Genomic DNA, 19,800 nt, shown 5'->3' with positions numbered 1-19,800 from the left:
ACATTACATAATTTTAGGTAGCATATTTTGTTAGTCAGTAATAAAAGCTTGTGGTAGTTACTGGCATGTTTAAGGGTAATTAAACTGAACTGGTGAAATGATACCCATCCTTTATGACAGTTTTACTAGTGCTACCATAAATTAATGATACAGATGACTTATTTTAAGTGTCCTATAATTGTGATCTTGGAGTGCTACACTAGTTTAACTTGCAGTGTATTATTTTCAAAGCAGGAAGCAGCGATACCATTGAGGAAATATTATTGACCCTTCTCAGATATAACTGTGTAAGAGTGTGTGTGTGCCTGCGTGTGTGTGTGTGTGTGTGTGTGTGTGTGTGTACATACAAAGACGCACATGTATACATGTGTGCCCACACACACACACACACACACACACACACACACACACACACACACACACACACACACACACACAGTGATATCCAGGAAGGGTCAATAATATTTCCTCATTGGTATCACTGCTTCCTGCTCATTTTGATTTAGCTGATTCAGAATATATTCAAACACACTATTAAAAATTGTAACATCCTCAAGATAGCAACTATTTGAGAGGTATATTTTCTAGAATATTCTCAAATGATTTTGTTTATATTTTGATAGATTAGAAAACACCACCACAAACTTCAAATGGCACAGTGATTATGGTATGAATTACTATTTATTTATTTATTTATTTTATTTTACATTTGTTAACCGGGAGAGTCCGACTGGATACATGTCCATTTTCAGCTGAGGCCCGGGGAGAAAAGCTCCAGGTACATAACAGACATATGAACATTGTTAATGCAAAAAAGGAAGATAGTTGAGTTCTAAATACAATATAAAGATACATCACATCTTGGGAAAAAAATAACAGCAGCATATAAAAAAAAAACATAGGTCAGTTACAAAGGCGCCTTGTTAAAAAGTTAAGGATAGTGAGGTAAGAGAAGGGTAAATGATAGTGGTTAATCAGGTTTGGAACAGGGACGTTGCCAGAGAGTATTGAGATGGGGTTTAAGCTTTTTTGAATTGTAGGAGTGAAGGTTCTGAGGTGAGCATGGTGGTAGGGAGTTCCACATTTTACCTACAAAGTTTGAGAATAGAGAATCCCCAGCAGAATTATTGGCTTTGGTAGTTTGAGCTAAGATCTTATTGGAGGAGCGTAAAGATTGCAGGTTAATATAGGGGTGAATGATGTTTTCAGAGCTGGTGTTTTCTCTGGGTGATACAGTATCTGGTGAGCCGTTTTGAGTTGGTTGAAATGGAGTTGGCTGGAAAACTCTAACCACCCTAGTTGCTTCAAGTTAGTGCAGTGGTGCGTTCTAAAGGTGGAATTTGTGGCAAATCTAGCTATGTGATTGTAACAAGAAGCAAGTTTGTTAAGGGTTGTCTTGTTTAGGTTTGTAAAAGGGGAGGCATAGAAAAGAGTTGATAGTAGGTGTGTGCTGGCAATTGTAATTTTAGTGTGAGGAGTGAGAAAGTGTTTTACTTTATAGAGAGAGCCAAGCTTTTTATTGAGGGTTTTGATGGTTAGATTGAAATGGGTGTCAAATTTAAGGGAGTTATCAATGGTAACACCTAATAGCTTTGTGTGAGCTTCTGGTGATATAGTGATTCCATTGGAGGATGTAATAGAGAAGGTGGGGGGAAGAGTCTTGTTAGTGGGCGAGAAAGTAAGTAGTTTTGTTTTGTTGGGGTTGAGAACTAGTTGACGACTTGAGAACCATTTTTCTATTAGGTTAAAGGTGTCTTGGGTTGACGCAGTGAGGTCTGCCAGGTTGGAGGCAGTGCTGATGATAGTCGAATCATCTGCATATTGAATGCATGTGGCATGGGGGGTGATTGTGGGCAGGTCATTAACAAAGATGGTGAAGAGAAGAGGGCCAAGAATAGATCCTTGGGGAACTCCAAGTGTAACAGGTAGGCATGTGGATAATTTGTCCTGCCATAGAACAGCCTGTTGCCTATTGGACAGGTAGGATTGGAACCATTTCAGTGTGGAATTGCTGAGTGATAGTTTTTTAATGTATGGAGGAGTTGAATGTGGTTCACCATATCAAAGGCCTTGGAGAGGTCTAAGAAAAGAGCAGATGATAGTTTATTATTGTTTCTGAAGTTATTGATGGTATTAGAAAAGGATAGTAGGGCTGATGTGGTACTGTGATTTGGCCTGAAGCCATGTTGGGAGTTGGCTAGAATTTTATTTTTGGTGAGGTGTTCCATCAGTTGTTTGTGGACACACTTTTCCATAATTTTGGCCAGGGTGAGAGTATAGCTATAGGTCTATAGTTGGTTAGCTCTAGTGAGCTACCACCTTTATGGAGAGGAATAATGTGGGACATTTTCCATATGGAGGGGATGAAGGCTTCTGACAAGGTACGGTTTATGATTATGGAGACAGGATAGGAAATGGCCTCAGCTGCTTTTTGCAGAAACTCAGCTGGGAGAAGGTCAGCTGCTAGCTTAGTGGGTTTTAGTTTTTTAAGAAGAGATGTTATAGAGGATATGGGTACTGGATCGAAGGTAAATAGATGATCTGATGCAGTTGTAGTATTCTGCTGGCATGGGTAGTGGAGTGGGCTGGTTGTTTGTTTGAATTGTGTGGTCAGGGATTGTATAGTTTCTGTGAAGAAACTATTGAATGTGTTAGCAATGTTTACAGGGCACTTTTGTTTGCAAGTTGTTGGAGTGGGGGTGGTTGCCTGGCCTGGGTGCAGGAGCTTGTTTAAGCCTGCCCAGAATATTTGTGGATTATTAAGGTGTTTGTGTTGGAGGTGGAGGAAGACGTTTTTTTTATCATTTAAGATCATTCTTTTAGTTTCATTTCTAAGTTGCCGGAAGGTTTGGTGGGAGTGTGGGTCTTTAGAGGTACGCCATGTGACCCACATCTTGTTTCTAGATAGGATTTTGGATTTTGTTTCCTTAGAGAGCCATGGTGCGGTTTTGGTTTTAGTTCTAATGGACCGTATTGGAGCATGGGAATCTAGAATCTTGAGGAAGGTGGTGTTGAAGTAGATAACTGCCTCTTCAAGAGGAAGAGACTTGAGTATTGTCCAGTTGTGGGCTTTAAGTTCAGTTTGAAAAATGGAGGCGTTGAATTTATTATTGTTCCTGATTTTTTATGGTTGTAAGAAGGGGTGATTTTCTTGAATTTGATGACATAGGTGAGTAAGTGATCACTCATGTCCTCTGGGTGAGTACCTGCTGAGTACTGGTCAGGATCTTTATTAGTAAGGATCCAGTCCAGGATGCTGTCTTTGTTTTGGGGTTTACCTAGTCTGGTAGGAGTGGATATGAGCTGGGAAAAGCCATGTAGATTTATGCTGCTAGATGGGGAGCTAGATGAGAAGGAATTCCAATTGATGTTGAAGTCACCTAACACTATGGATTCCTGGGGGTGAGTTTGAGTTAACCAGTGGAGAAAGTCCTCTAAGATTTTGTTATTATTGTTGCCTGGGGGATGTAAATACATGCTATATTTATGCTTTTATATTTGTTTGGTTGAAGTTTTACAAGTAGAATTTCGGCATTGTTTGTTAGGAGGGGTTGTGGAGAGGCAAGGGAGATTTGTAATGTATTTTTGTAGAGTATGGCTACACCGCCACCTTTATGAGTAATTCGGTCTGCTCTTAGTATATTATACCCTGGTGGGATTATCTGTGTGTCTTTCATACTTGGTTTAAGCCAGGTTTCTGTGAGACATAGTAGGTCTGGGGAACAAGTAGCTAAAAGGGCATGTAGGTTGTGAATCTTATTGTTTACACTTCTGATGTTTAGATGACAGGTCAGAAGAGAGTTAAAGGGTCTAGAGTTTAGATTGAGAAGTGGAGGGGAGGATAGGGTGGAATTAGAATTGAGTGGAGGGGAGGGGCCAGGGTTGGGGTGGATATCACCATCTGTGGCTAGTCTGTGATTCAGAGTGGTAATGAATTTGAGGGCTTTGAGTAGAAGTTTGTAGTAATGTTTATCATTTGGCCTAATATTGGTAGGTTTGATAATTACATAGCGTTCGAGTTCTAATAAGGAGGGTGAGTAGGGAGTTGAGTCATGGCCTCTGTTGTTAATTATGGGGGAGGGGTTGGTTTGGTAGCCTGGGTGGTGGAAGCCTATGTAAGACCAGGTTTCATATAGGGTAGCTAGGTAAGGGACAAGTAGGAGGGGAAAAAGAGTTAGTATGATAAGCTTCCTGGGTGGTGTCATATTCCGTTTGATCTTAGAGGACGGTAGTGAGGTACAGGAAGTTAGTGGACAGTAGGGGGAGTGGTTTGAGGTTATAAAAGTACGAGTACTGGGGCGGGTGGGAATAGAGGCAGGGCGGAGAGCGGAGCGAGCACGAGCGGGGCGAGCACGAGCGAAGCGAGTGCTCACGGAGCGGGGTTTACACTAAGCCACTAGAGCCCAGGTTTCAAGATGTAACTCCTGAATAATTAACTTGCAGGTGAGTAATCTCGTCTAAACAAACATCAGGTTCAATTCCTATGCTTTGGGAGCTTGTTTTTAAAATTTTATAGCTGTTTGCCTTAGTTTTAGAGTGTGTTCTGTAGTTTAAGTGGAGTATATGCAAACAAGCTTGGATTTTTTGTTTGGGTAAGCCTAGGGAGATTCGTGCTAGTGCTGAGGACCCTTAAATAATACTTTACTTTAAAGTCTATACTAAAATGACCAGATAATGACCTGTTTTGTTTTACAGGTTGTGGGCAATAGTAGAGTAGTCGCTCGAAAAGGGCAAAGTTCTTTTCTGCCTCACGCTGTGCAGGGGAAGACCTGGGAGGGATAGAGAGAGAGCTTGATTTCAGTGGCAGTCAGAAGCAGCTGTGTAGCTTAAACAACATTAGACTACCCGAGGAAACCCTAAACTATGTTAGTAAAATCTTTACATCTCTTTACATATAGCATAAATCATGATCCCTCTCCTAAAATGTGTGAGACGAGGTCTAAAATCCCAAATCCGGTTACTGTTGGTAAGATAACAATGAAAAGAGCCGAGCACAGAGACAAAAGGTAGAATCCTGGAAGTCAGTGGTCATAACTATGCTCTCCAACTACAGAGTGTAAAGTTTATTTGGGCATGGCAGATACCGGCTATAAGCCAAGCAGCAATTTGCCATATGCCATCAACACTGGTTCCTGACACATAAATCCATTTACTTTTTTTTTTGTCTCTATCCCACTCTGACTTTCAATTTTTTTCCCTGGACATCTAACTGACTTCCATTTTGCCTAGAAGCTGAGAGTCCTTCAGCCTATCCATTCTCCTTGAGTATTAGAATTAACTGTAGGGGGAAGGATGACGTCATTTGCAGCTGCTTGATGGATTTTTATACCAAACTCCTGTACTATGGCTGTGACATTTACAAATGCCTTGTATTTCACCCATGCATACCTCAGTACAGGCCTTCTGTTGTTGCAGTACTACTCCCTGCTAGGAAAGATACGAATATCACAGTCCATCCAACAGACCACCCATGATCCCTCTCCTAAAATGTGTGAGACGAGGTCTAATTCTTCACTCCTACTTTCCCTAATACAGCTTCTTCATTGCCTGAACCACTAAAGGAACTTGGATTGGCTGGGGCATGGTCAGGGCTTTATTCAGCTATGACATGGAGATAGCCTTCATTCTGTTTACTAGTATCATGTTTTACTGCATACTGATGAATTGCTTTCTCCTGTGTCTTCATCATATCCACTCTACAGTAGGCAAGATTACACCTGGTGGGAACTTTCTGGATAATCTAGTGCAGAGAAACTTCTTTCTCTGCTTGAGTTTAAAAGAGAGCAACTTTGTTGACCTTTGGAAAATGTTTAAACTAAAACCAGATTGTGGGGATAGCAGAAATCAAGTTCTGCACAGCTTGATCCTGACTGATAAGTGTTTTTCTCACCACAGAGTTATAACTGCACAAAAAAATATGGTATATGATTCAAATTTAGCAAGCCTTTAGAATTTCCAAATATTTGAAAAATTGGCAGACATCATGGACCCTGTTTGCAGGGAATGATGATTTAAGAATTATATGATTTTATCCTGAAAAGCATGAGGAAAGTGTTAATCTAAGCCGATGTTTTCAAATAAAATCCAGAAATGAACAATTTTTAAAGCCTGATAAGCCTCTAACTGTGCATGCTACACCACCATTACTGTCACTAAATTCCAACACAAGGTAACTGGTACTGATGATAATGATGTAAGGTAATGATGATGACCATATAGTCTGTGGACTGATGTAAGGTAATGATGACCACATAGTCTGTGGCCTGACTACTGGTCTACACTTAAACTGTTCAAATATTTCATAACATGTTATGCAAGCTCTGTTCCCCCCAGGAAAAAAAAATAATCACTCTCATTACCCACAGTAGTGAACAGCATAGAATTATAATGTTTAATTCCTTCCATGTATCTTTGCCTGACTAATTCATTAAGTAAACTCTGACCCATGAAATTAACTCAAAGTATGCTGTATGCCCTTGTTGATAGCAATTCATGCTCCTGCCTAAAACACCCCCTAACCCACCAAAACACTCATGCTGTCACAGGGCTGGCAAAGAGTGCCTCTGAGGGCCAGTAACCCCATACTTGCTATAAGGACCCCCATATATCATCCTACGAGATATGCCCTATGTTTCATTTTTGCTTTCTCACGATACTCATTGGAGCTTCATAAGCTGGTCTAACAGAAACTCATCTCCCACCAATCCCCATTGTTCTGATGAACTCCCACCCTACTGATCTTTTCTCACTCCTGAAGTTTCCTCTGTTAGTTCTGATATTTCTTGTCCCAGCTTTGAGTTACTCAGCTCTCTGCTATTTCTTAATGCTTTGTTTTGCTGCCATTATCTGTAAATGTTTTTATTAAATTCTTCCCATATCTGGTTGCCTTCTTGCAAATCAAAATAACTTCTTTATAATATTATCAGCTGTGCAAATTCTGGTCATCTGCTGCAGCAATCCATCTCTTGGCAACATTTTTATTTATTTATCTTCATTGCTCTTATCTCATTGAGAAAGTTCTGAAAAATTCTCCTCTTACCTCTGCAGGAGTCTTAGAAATAGTGTACCATAGCCACAATCTTTTTCTTTCAATTGTATCCCATCAGTAGCCATCAGCTGACCCCCTGCCTTACAACTGCTCATTTTCGTCGTCACTGGCCTTATATCCCCTCTTTTCCGTTCTTCCTTAATGCACACTCTTTTACAAGACTAGCCTAGGCTAGGCTTGTAAAGGCTCCGGGGCCATTAGCCTAGTACACACCTATGAACTCAATCCTTTGATCTGTGTTCCCCTCTCTTTTATTTCTTGAATAATTTCCATGTCCACCTTCTTGTTGGCTAATCTTTGTGACACCCTACCTACCTTAATTGGGTGACTTAAGCCCATCCCCTACATTCTGCATAACTAGCAGTATTCTTTGCTGCTCCAAAGTCCCTCACATACCTTTTATCCTAACCCTCCTCTGTTTCCTACTTGATTGCATACAGCAGTTCTATTGGGAGTTATGCCCCATGGATTAAGTGGCAGTTCTAACACCATCACTTCCTTTGACAGAATTGTTGCAGGGTTTCCAAAGAGAAGTCATAGTTTACATCATGAGTACCACCAAGAACATCTCTCATAATCTTACTTATAGCTTCCAGCCTAGCGTATCACAAATCCCTGTCTAATAGCCTAGCTTTCACAATAATGATCATTTGCTTTATCCCTGCAGTGACCACTGATGCTTTTCTACATTACAACCCATACTAGGTTGTCACTCATTCATCTCTGTTATAAACAATAAAAAGGCTTGGGGTTTCATTCAGATGCTTTAATATATACAAACACATCAGGATGGATAGCAGCATCTTTAAATACCAATGAACTAACTAACAAACAGGGCTTACATACATACATGTCCACATCTCAACAGCTAACTTCAAAATAACCTATGAAAATGGCAGTTAGGCTCCCACATGCTCAGTATTTATACTCTAGTGCAAGTCCTTGGATAGCTTCTTAAAGGTATATACACATGCATATTGATCTACATCCTCCCTCTTAAAAAGATTGCCCTTTATGCAAAACAATAGCAGAGATAGGCATGCGTTACTATATACAGCAGAAACAAAATACAATGTTCATGTCCAGGTTGCTTCATATCTATTGCAAGGTTTAGAGATGCGACCATATCTCGTAATATAACAGTTGGGACTAAAATTAGCAACAGGGACAGTCCACAGTGCACTACCCATAACAGGAACTTCTGGATTCATCAAAGGAACAGAAATGTCCTTTGGGACTTCCTCTGGAATTGTAACACCAGATAACTCACTCTGAGATAAAGAGTCGTTCTCACAGGCTATTTGCTGTGATATAGGCTCAGATACCGGTAGTAAATGCCTCCAATTCCACCTAAAGAGTCCTTCTTCTGTTTTAACAATGCACGATCTTGGCTTTGGACAAATATTTTTCATGACACTGATCCGATTATAACTTTTGGATGTTTGCATCCTTACCATCTCTTCTTTTCATAATGGATTGAGCGGTCTGCTGTTCTTAGTAGGACTTCTGGGATAGGCATTTTCTCAACAGATTGTGTTCCACTTATCTGCTGTTCTTGATACATGGAACCAACAATTGACTTCTGAGTGGTAATGTGGTTCTGGTTTGTCTCCACTGAAGTCTCTGAGCAAGTGAACCAAAATGTTTATCACAAGGAATATTTCTGAGATTCAAGAGATTAAGGGAAAACATCACTACTGTCTCATTTTTCACTTCTCAAGTAACTTTTGCACATAGCACTGCACATTCTGCCAAATCATTTGACTACTCTGGACTACTTGTGACATGAGCAAAGTCCTATTCTTCTGTAAATCTTTTGAACTCTTGGCTTGTAAACTGTGTGCCATTTTTAGAAATAACTTTGTGCAGACTTCCATGTACAGCAAAATGACGTTTCATCTTAGTAATGACTGTACTAGATGCTAGTTTAGGACGTAGGTCAATCTCGAACCAACAGGAGTAAGAGTCTACTAACACCAAATAATGTTGACCATTCCACTTGAAGCTATCAGTGGCTACTGTTGACCAAGGTAGTTCTGGAATCTGGTTAAGATGAAGTGGTTCTTTCTGTTGATGAGGCTTTGTACTATTACATACTTAACAAGAACAAAGTGCTCTCTCCATGTCTTGTGACATAGAAGGCCAAAATACTATCTCTCTTTTGGTAGATTCAGTTCCTGGGTGACCATGATGCAGAATAGCAATGTACTGAGGTTGCAAGGACTTTGGAACCATGACTTTTGGACCTTTCATTATGATACCTTTGTCAGACAAAATCTCATCTCTGTATGGAAAATAAGGTTGTAGTTATTGAGGTAAACTAGATTGCTTTGATGGCTATCCTTAATTGATAAAGTGGTTGAGCTTTTGTAAAACTGGATCTGTAGCTGTGTGATCTCTCATAGGTTCATAGGTTCATAGGTTCATACTAGGCTATCTGCCCGAAGGCATTTATAGCCTAGCCCATAGTTATGTAAAACTATGCCTATCATTTTGCTTCCCTGGGGTATATCTGCAATCTCCCATCCATTGGTCAAGATTCCTCTTGAACAAGACCGATTTTGTTCCATGTGGTTCTGAGGGATCTAGATTTTTGAGGTGAAGCATATTCATCAAATCTGGGTTGGCCACATGGCCTTATATGTCAGGCACAGGTCACCTCTGAGCAAGCGGTATGAGACTGAATAGAGCTGGAGTTCTTTTCAGGGGGCAGCATAGACATATTTTTGAGACCCTTTATCCTTTTGGTGAGGAACTTTTGGGGCCTTTCAAGCTGCAGCAGTTGTCTGGTCAGACTGTGGGACACCACTTGTGACCTTGTGATGATGGATGCTGTGTTTTCTTCCTTGTTGTTTGTAGAGCTTGTTGTTGGCTGGGGTCCACCACAGACTGACGCTGGTGTTGAACATTTTGATCCATATTTCGTGATGATGAGATCAAGTATGTTTCTCCTCTTGTGGGGGATGGTGACTAGTTGTTCCATGGCATTTGAGTTATGAACTCCAGGAACATGTCATCAGCAGACCTGAGTTGACCTCCCTTTGAATGACACCAGAATTTAAGCCAATTATTAAAGCTGATCGTCTTATCACTATCACTGTGCATCAGCATCATAGGTGGGATACTGCTCAAGGTCAAGTCATACGGTCATGCCTGCCTGGGCTACCATCAGGCTCTCGATGTCACTTTTCTTATGGTCAAGGAGAGTCTCAGGTCGTTGACACCAGCGTGGACAGCGTGGACAATGATGCCAGCACCTACTGTTGAGACTATTGAGTTGAGGGCGTTTGCGTTATGTGGTAGCGCTAAGCAGGCAGCTTACTACTGTGACCTTCTCTCTCTCAGTCTGGGTGAGTGGGGCGACGGTGTGTCTGACTATGGAATCACCAATGACAAGTGTGACCAATGGACTACTAGTTTCTGGCTGAAACTGAGATTTTTTGTTTTATTACAGAGACAAGGAAAAAGCAACAATTAGTAACGTAAAATGCAGAAATCACTTAAAGTAGCAGTAAAGATCACTCTGCAGGCCACCCTTCCTCCTCCCTAATAAGGCAATGGATCAGTAACAGGAACTAAAACAAAGCCCAGGGATCAGCAACTCTGAAACTGGACTACTCTAGTTCAGTAAGGCGGGAAAACAAGAGATTTTTTGTTTTATTACAGAGACAAGGAAAAACAGACAGTAAATGCTATAAAGAAATCACTTTTAATAACAGTGGGAAAGCCACAAAAAGCTCTCTGCTGCTTGGATCACTCTGCAGGTTTTATAGCAGGGGCTGAAAGGAGAGGAATTGGGCCCAAAGCGACCAATGGACTACTAGTTTCACTGGTAAGCAAAGGCAATGGATCAGTAACAGGAACTAAAAACAAAGCCCAGGGATCAGCAACTCTGAAACTGGACTACTCTAGTTGCAATAAACAGTGTAAAATGCAGAAATCACTTAAAGTATACTTATATCTGGTAGAAAGTCACTCTTTTAGCTCTCTGCTGCTTGGATCACTCTGCAGGCCACCACGAGGATCTGTGCTGAGTTGGTACAAGCTGGAAGGCTGAAACTTCAACTGGTAAGCAAATAATAAGGCAATGGATCAGTAACAGGAACTAAAAACAAAGCCCAGGGATCAGCAACTCTGAAACTGGACTACTCTAGTTCAGTAAGGCAGGAAAACAAGGAAAAAAACAGACACTAAATCAACTCCCATCAAGACGTATGGAAGAAAAATTACTCACTTCCATGACTTCAAAATCATCAATCGAATGAGAACCTTGATTGTCATTCTGTTCAGTGGTATTTCTGGGTGATCTGGTAATGCATCAGCAAGATAAATAAGTTTGCCTTTCTTGTAGATAAGATTCAAATTGTACTTTTGCAATCTCAGCATCATACATTGCAGCTGGGCTGGGACTGAATGCATAGGCTTTCTCAAGACTGTGACTAGTGGCTGATGGTTTGTTTCAATCTGGATAGGTCTAACATAAACATAATCATGGAATTTCAAACATGCAAACACAATTGCCAAAAGCTCTTTCTCAATCTGGGCTTACTGCTGTTCAGTTTGGGTAAGAGTTCTCGGTGTATAGGTTGATCCTCTTGTAGAATGACTGCACCAAGTCCAAATTTCAAAGCATCACAGGAAAGTGTTACTGGCTTGTGGACATCATAGTATCTGAGCATTGGCTGACTAGCAATTCGCTGCTTCAGGACATCAAATGCTCTTTGGTGTTCCTCTAACCAGGACCAGGATACATCTTTACGTCAGCTCTCTGAGTGGTGCTGAAAGTTGGGTCAAGTCTGGAATGAACTTGCCTAGGTAGTTGACCATGCCAAGAAAACATTGCAGGGCTTGAACATTGTCTGGAGCTGGCATCTTGAGAATGGCTGATTGCTTTGACAGGCCTGGTCGTAGGCCTGTGCTCATAAATAAATGACCAACATAAGGAACTTCTTGTAACCTGAACTTGCATTTGTGTGGGTTGAGCTTAAGATTCACCTGATGTGCCCTTTCTAGAACTTTTCTGAGGTTTCTGTCATGTTCAGCTTCATCACGACCTCCTACCAATATGTTGTCTACTATGATAACACAAGGATATCCAGAAAAAGTTTGGTCCATTGCAAACACTCCACTTGCAAAATTTATCCTAAATAGCATTCTCAAAAATCTGTACCTGCCAGAGAACTGAAAGTAATGAGCATTGAGGATTTTTTTGTCAAGCTGAATTTGCCAAAATGAAGTCTTTGCATCTAAGAGAGAAAAAATAGTGGCATTAGGTATCAAAGCTGCAACTTCTTTGACTGTGCGTATTAGGTGACGTGGTCTTTTTAGTGCTTTGTTCAAATCTTGTGGATCAATACATATTCTGATGTCATTTTAGCTTAATCCATTCTGCTGGAGTTTCTACAGGACAAATTACACCTTGTCGCACCATTTTATCTAACTCACCTTTGACTATGTCCTGCATGGCTATTGAAACTTTACAAGCTGGCCTGATAACTGGACTGACCTCTGGGTCTAACTTCATGGAGTATACAACTGGAGGTTTGCTTAGTTTGTCTTGGAAAAGATAAGCATAGGTAGAAAAAATGTGCTGGGCAAAATTAGAGTAGTGGTCTTTTAAGCTAACATAGTGGACCCGTTAAATGAAGGGTGGCTGCGGTGGTGCAGTGGTTAGCATTGCTGCATTACAGCAAGAGGTTCTCCAGTTTGATTCTCGGTTGGGGTGCCTTCTGTATGGAGTCTGCATGTTCTCCCTGTGGTCGTGTGGGTTTCCTCCGGGTGCTCCGGTTTGCTCCCACATCCCAAAGACATGCAGTAGGTGGATTGGACACTCTAAATTGACTCTAGGTGTGAGTGTATGCATGTGTGTGTGCCTTCTGTGGAAGGTTGGGCACCAGGCTGGCAACCTGACACCGTAAAACTCCACTGCCAATTATGAGTGGACAGATGATCCACTGTGGCGACCCCTAACCAGGAAAAGCTGAAAGAAGAAGAAGTGGACTTGTTAAATGAAAGCAGTCACATTTTTAAAGTGTGTCTGAGCCCTAATAGTGACTGTATGTGTCTCTCAACCTCATAAAATAATAAGTTGTAGCTTCTTCCAGCAAAGTAACATGAAAGCACAACTGTGACTTCAGTTTGAATTTCTTCATCTCCATAAACAACAAGTTTCACACACCTTGCCAAATCAAGCCTTTCACTTTTACATACTCTAGCAAATGTTTCTGCAGACATAACATTGCACTTAGAGCCTGTGTTAACTTTGAGCTCTATGGGTTTGCCATTTATCTGAACAGTACAAAATACTTCATTCTTGGCCCTTAAATCTACTGCTTTGACCGTTTTATGAAGCACTGACACACCATCAACATAAAGAGCGGAATTGCCACAGTCTTAGTGATCAACTCATTTCTTAAAATGTTCCCTTTTAATGAAAGAGTGAGGGCCTTTTGATTTACAAAATCTTTTGAAATGATTCCATTTATTACATTTGTGGGAGTGTTGATCAAAGGCTAAACACTTTTTCCTTTTAGGCTCATGATTACCTCCACAATTACGACAGCTGGCAATGAAATTAGGTTGGGATCCATGTTTTGAGTATGCTGAGTCTGACTCACTGTTATGCTTCACTGAGGCTGTGTGAAGTCTGAAATGTACTAGAAATTTCTGGGGTTTACTAGTGGGTGCTGCAGGGGTTACAGCTGCCATGTGCTTGGGCCTACTCTTTTAACCACATGCTGCATACTATCAACATGAGCTTTATCACTGTGCCTTCTAGAGCTGCTCTCATTTGTAAGTATATGTGTGTGCTTTTCTGTAAGCTCATATATCTGACAAATTTCAGCGGCCTTATTTAAAGTTAAATCACTGTCACAAAGCAAAATCATTCTCACAGCATCATCTTTTATACCACACACAAATCTGTCCTTCATCAACTCATCCTTTAAGTCACCAAATCTGCAGATTTTAGCTTTATTTCTCAGGTTAGTTATATATGCTGCAAAAGTTTCACCAGGCTTTTGATCCCTTGTATAAAATAAATGCCTTTCCATAATAACATTTATTTGGGGGTTACAGATTTCTCTAAATTCATGTTTTAAGCACTCTGGGTCCTCTCTTGATTCAGCCTGTACAACAATATGACGGTTTTCCCCCTTCCCAGCATAAATAGCAGGTGCATACACAAATGAGCATTTCCTTTTTATGACTTCTGACCCAGCTAAATTAAGTAGAATAAATGCCTTTGTATGGTCATCTTTATCAGAAAATGCATCCTTATGAAAATATCTTACTCTTGCTCAAACACTTTCTAGTTCTCAGCAATATTACTGTCAAGCACAAGTGCAATGGGTTCCCAAAATCCATCTCCCATGCCCACAAAGTATACACAAACACACTGAAAATATGGCTCTTGTAATTACGTATGAACAAACTGTTCTGTGAGCTTTTAACAACATTCAAATGCACAATAAACTCTGAAATGCTTTACTTTGCAAAATATGCTCTGTAATGGCTGAACTCTGTGAAATATGCCTTGTAATGGCTGTACTTTGTGAAATACGCCTGGCTGCAGCTGTACTCTGTGAAATAGCTTTACTGTAACTGCACAAACATGCGAACACTTAATACACTTCTGAAAACTTGGATATCTTTGCTTAATACGAAAATGCATATGCTTTGCAAAAATGCTGTTGTTTCCCTTTATTATTTGTTTTATGCAATTTGGACATTATTTCAAACATTTTCCATAGTAATTCGAATATTTTTATCAATAACATACATATCTGTTCATATGAATATCGCTTACAATGTTCTGTATGCCCCTTTTCATATTATATAAGAAATAGTGCTGAGCAAGATTTAATATCTAAATTCAGTTCTGACCTGTTTTGCGAAGTTTTGCCCTTGTTTTAGATGATCCACTCATGTACATTCCTCCAACCATAGCCAAATGGCTTGTTTTGGCCAAACCGTTTCAAACTTCATGCTCCTTTGATATGCCAGTTCTGACTTCAGGCCCCTTTAGATATACCAGTTCTAACTTCATGTCCTTTAGACATGCCTCCTCTGACACTATGTTGCTTGTTCATCTCTGTTACAAATAATAAGGCTTGGGGTTTCGCTCAGATGCTTTAATATATAGGGGTCTAGGGAATTGTTATGGCTAGGCTTGTATAGGCCATAGGGTCAATAGCCAAGTGCCAACCTATGAACCAATGAACCTATATAAAAACACATCAGGATGGATAGCAGCATCTTTAAATATGAACAAACTAACTAATAAACAGAAAATAAAAAAATAAACTACAGAACAGAACTACAGCAACCAGCAATCGCATAAAAATCAAAAAAAAAAAAAAAAAAAAAAAGCACTTAAAAACGAGCACCATCTTCAAATCCTTTTTTTCTTTCTTTTTCATTTTTCACAAAAAAAAAAAACAACAAAAAAAAAAAGTCACAACAAAGACTTGCAAAAAAGAGAGATCAAGCAGTTTATCAAGCAAGTATCTTAAGCTTTCACTGAGAAGCCAGAGCCAGACAGTACAAGAAGACATTAAACAGAATAAATTTAAATACAAGGGTGTCGCTAGCAATAGGCTAAAAAAAACTAATAAACAGAGCTTACATACATATGTACATGTTCACATCTCAGCAGCTAATTGCAAAATGGCAGTTGGACTTGCACTTGCTCAGTATTTACATTCTAGTGTAAGCCCTTGGATAGCTTCCTAAAGGTATATACACATGCATATTGATCTACATATGTATCCTTACCACTGTCGTACACAATAGCCAGTCCCCTTCAATTGTTCATCACCACTATTCAGTAATCAAAAAAAGAGACAAGAACCAAGTACATTTACCTGTAATAGTTTTCAACATCTTCCATGTGAGCCACCCTTGAATTTAACCTACAAGCCCATTAAACATTATCATGTGACCATAAGAACCCAGTGGCATCATAAGTTAGCCTCCAATTTTAATCTAGCTGTTTCAAATAATTTGTTTTTTCAGCCAATTTGACCAGTTGTTACTCCACATAGATCTACTCAACTGTCTTCCTCAAGGGGTAAACATACCTATCTTTGCTCACGTATTGCTAAGGTAGATATATATATATATATATATATATATATATATATATATATATATATCTTGTCTGCTTTATGGGTTCCTGTCTGACCCCCATCATGGGAGATTCACAATTATTTTCTAAGAGTTATCCATTAACCCCTCCTGCCTTAGACACGTACTAGTTGTGCTTCTGTTACTTTTTATCTCACCCTTCCTTCAAATGTATACAGGGATACCAACATCAATCAATCCTCATAGGACTGGAGTCAGAATCTGCATAGGTGTGCTAGAAACTGTGGGACAGTAATCACAAACCACATATTAGTGTACTGCCTGACATGTGCCCCTTGGGAATCTTTGGCCTCCAGAATTCATTACATTTTAACATCTAGTATTTAAATACTGAAACACTTTTTTGGTCATGCTGTCATGCTGTCATTCAACTCTTGACATTTTTCCCCTGATATACTTCACCTTGAAAGACTGTCAGAAACTGTCAAAAATGCACTTAAGCAGCTAAATGTCTAATTTTCCCTAATATGATTCACTGTTATACACTCTGCTATGAGTAATTGAAAGAAAATCATTGGTTGTAAATAACATGACCTATAGTATAGCTGTCAAAAGAGGTACTACAGCAAATAAAGTGAACTGAACTGCTCCTTGTAACATAATGTACTCATGTCTCATCTGCATCACCAGTAGTGTGATGCAAATGTATTGTCCATGTAGAATACTGATAAACTGCTAGTGCAGAAGCCTTTTACATACCCCTACTAGGTGGTGAGAGTTTGCTCTGTATCTGGTGTCACAGCATCCAATCCTTCCCGGAGTCTGACTCTACTTTCTGGCCAATTTCAGCCTTCTCCCTGTATTACTGGCCCCCCTTTAGTTCTCTTCTCTATCTGTGCAAGCACTATTTATTTTTTATCTCCATTTTACCTACCCTGCATCTTGCTTGTTGTTGCTTAGAGACTTTATTCTGCTGCTGGCTGCTAGATGGCAGCCTTGACCTAGGATTTACTCTCTCCTTTGGTACAGCATCTTTCCTACTCTCACTAGTGCTGATTTTTCAATATATCTCCTGCTTCCCTACTCACTTCAACTGCTCTCTGCATTTTCTGTTGTTTCTTCTACTCCCTATGTGCTTTCTCCACCCTATGCATATTCCCTGCATTTTCTGATTGTTCCTATCCCCACTCTTAAATTTGGCTCTTCCCGCTCCGTTCGCCCTGCGGGCTCACTCCGCTCCCCTACCCTGCCCACAATTCCCACCCGCCCCCAGGGGTCGTAAACTTATACTAATACACCACACCCTTCCTCCTACCACAACCAATCAATAGTTCTCCCTCCTCCTGCCTATTAAACCACACTCCTCTATTTATTTCCCATAAACCTTCCCCTCCACTTCAAGTACCATCACCTTTGACACATACTTACTGTGCCTTACTACATTACTTACACCTTTAAATATCTACTAAATTATTTTATCATGTCTTCATCTACTACCACAGCTCAAATCAAGCTGTTACTTATCACTACTCATCTATCTTCTTTAGCCACTACCTACATCTTAACATCCTTTGAACATTCTCTACTCCTTAAACGTCACTACACTCTCAAACAAACCACACTAATACTAAACACCAACTTCACTCACATAAACATAATCTCTGTTCCTAGCTACCTACCAGCAAAATACCACAGACTGTCCCACATCAAGTACAATAGTCCACAAACTAGAAAAGCTCTATACCTTATCTGCAATTTTTATAATCCTTGGTTTAGACAAAAAAACAATTCATTACTAGATGGCGACATCCACCCAAATCCTGGCCCAGCCAATTACAGTTATAACTAATCACCCTGGCGCCTGTCCCCTATCTCTCCTGCAAATTCCAAACTCACAAACTCATTATATATTGCTCATCTCAATATACATAGTATTAACAACAAACTTACTCACCTCCATGCTCTACTGGATGAGCAATCCTTTGACATACTTTGCCTTTCAGAGACATGGCTAAAACCCTATACTCAGGACATTGAAATTACCCCACCAGGATATAATATAATAAGGTTAGACTGCAGAACTAAGAAGGGTGGGGGAGTAGCTATCCTCTTTAAAAGCAGCCTACAAGTTACCTCCCTAGAGTATAAACCACCCCCTGAGAGCAATGCTGAAATCCTAGCTTCCAAACTTCAGCTAAACTCTACTAAATCCATTTACATCATATGTATCTACTTACCCCTGGGAATAATATCAGTATACTCGAGGATATCCTCAGCTCCCTATCACCACACTTCCCACAAGAAACTGTAATACTAGGAGATTTCAATATTGAGTGGAAGTGCATCAGTAATGAAAATTCTACTTCTCTCATCAACCTCTAGGGTTTCTCTCAACTCATTTCCTCCCCAACTAGAATTAACAAACCAAGTAAAAAGGAAAGCATCTTAGATTGGATTCTTATAAATGAACAGCACCTTAATTATAAGGTAGGACTTCTCCCAGATAATATTAGCAACCACTCATTAACCTACTTAATCAGGCAAAAAACCCATTTTACCCATAAAGCCACATATAAAACAATAAGGTCAATTAAACACTTTAACCCTGTACTATTCCAAAATGAACTAGGTGCATGCAATTGGTCCCCCTTAAAAAGCCTCCCACTTGAAGAGGCCGTTGAATACTTTAACACTAAATTCTTAACCATCCTTGACCAGCATGTTCCAAAACTAACTCTAAGAATTAGGTCTAGGCCAGCCCCTTGGCTCTCCACAGCCACTAGACAGAAAATGTTACTCAGAAACAAAGCCTGGAACACATGGAGAACCACCAAAAATGACTCAGATCATCTGACATTTAGACAGCTCAGAAATGTCACAAAAAAAGATTTAATCTCCGACAAGAAACATTTTTATACAGAAATGCAACAAAAACACCAGAATAATCCACAAAAGCTCTGGGCAAGCATCAATAGATTGCTTCACCCAGGTCAATCCACAACACCAACCCCACTAGGTAGTACACAGGAAAACCCAAAGCAAGCTGCAAATGCCTTTAATACTTTCTTTACAGAAGCCATTCAATCTCTAGCAAATCAACTATCTCCTGATAGCTCTACCCTTTCTACCACCTATACTAGCTCTCCCCCTACATTTCAAATGCAACCCATCCCAACACACTACATTTGCAAACTCTTACTTAAACTAAAACCTTGCACTCCATCAACTGACCAACTACCTGCAGAATTCCTGCAGAAAGCAGCTAAAGCAATAGCCTATCCTATAGCCATCCTTATCAACAGAACCATTAGTGAGGGAACAATACCAGTAATCTGGAAAATCTCTCACATTATTCCCCTTCATAAAAGCGGGAGCCTCTAATGAACACTCTAACTATCGTCCAATAGCCCTACTTTCCCCCTTAGCAAAAATTATGGAAAAATGCATGCATAATCAAGTTCTCTACCATCTAACTAAAAGCAACCTGCTTGCTGAGTGCCAACATGGCTTTAGGCCATTCCACAGTACTACAACCACCCTCCTATCCTTCTCTAACACCATCAACAAAAATAAAAATAGCAATATTCTTACCTCTGCTCTATTTATTGATCTTTCAAAAGCTTTTGATATGGTTAATCACCAATTGCTCATTAATATTCTCAGAT

Source organism: Protopterus annectens, chromosome 1.part2, assembly GCF_019279795.1.
Source record: "Protopterus annectens isolate FY-2018-M chromosome 1.part2, PAN1.0, whole genome shotgun sequence".
Lineage (NCBI taxonomy): Eukaryota > Metazoa > Chordata > Ceratodontiformes > Protopteridae > Protopterus > Protopterus annectens.
Note: the sequence above shows the minus strand (reverse complement) of the source record.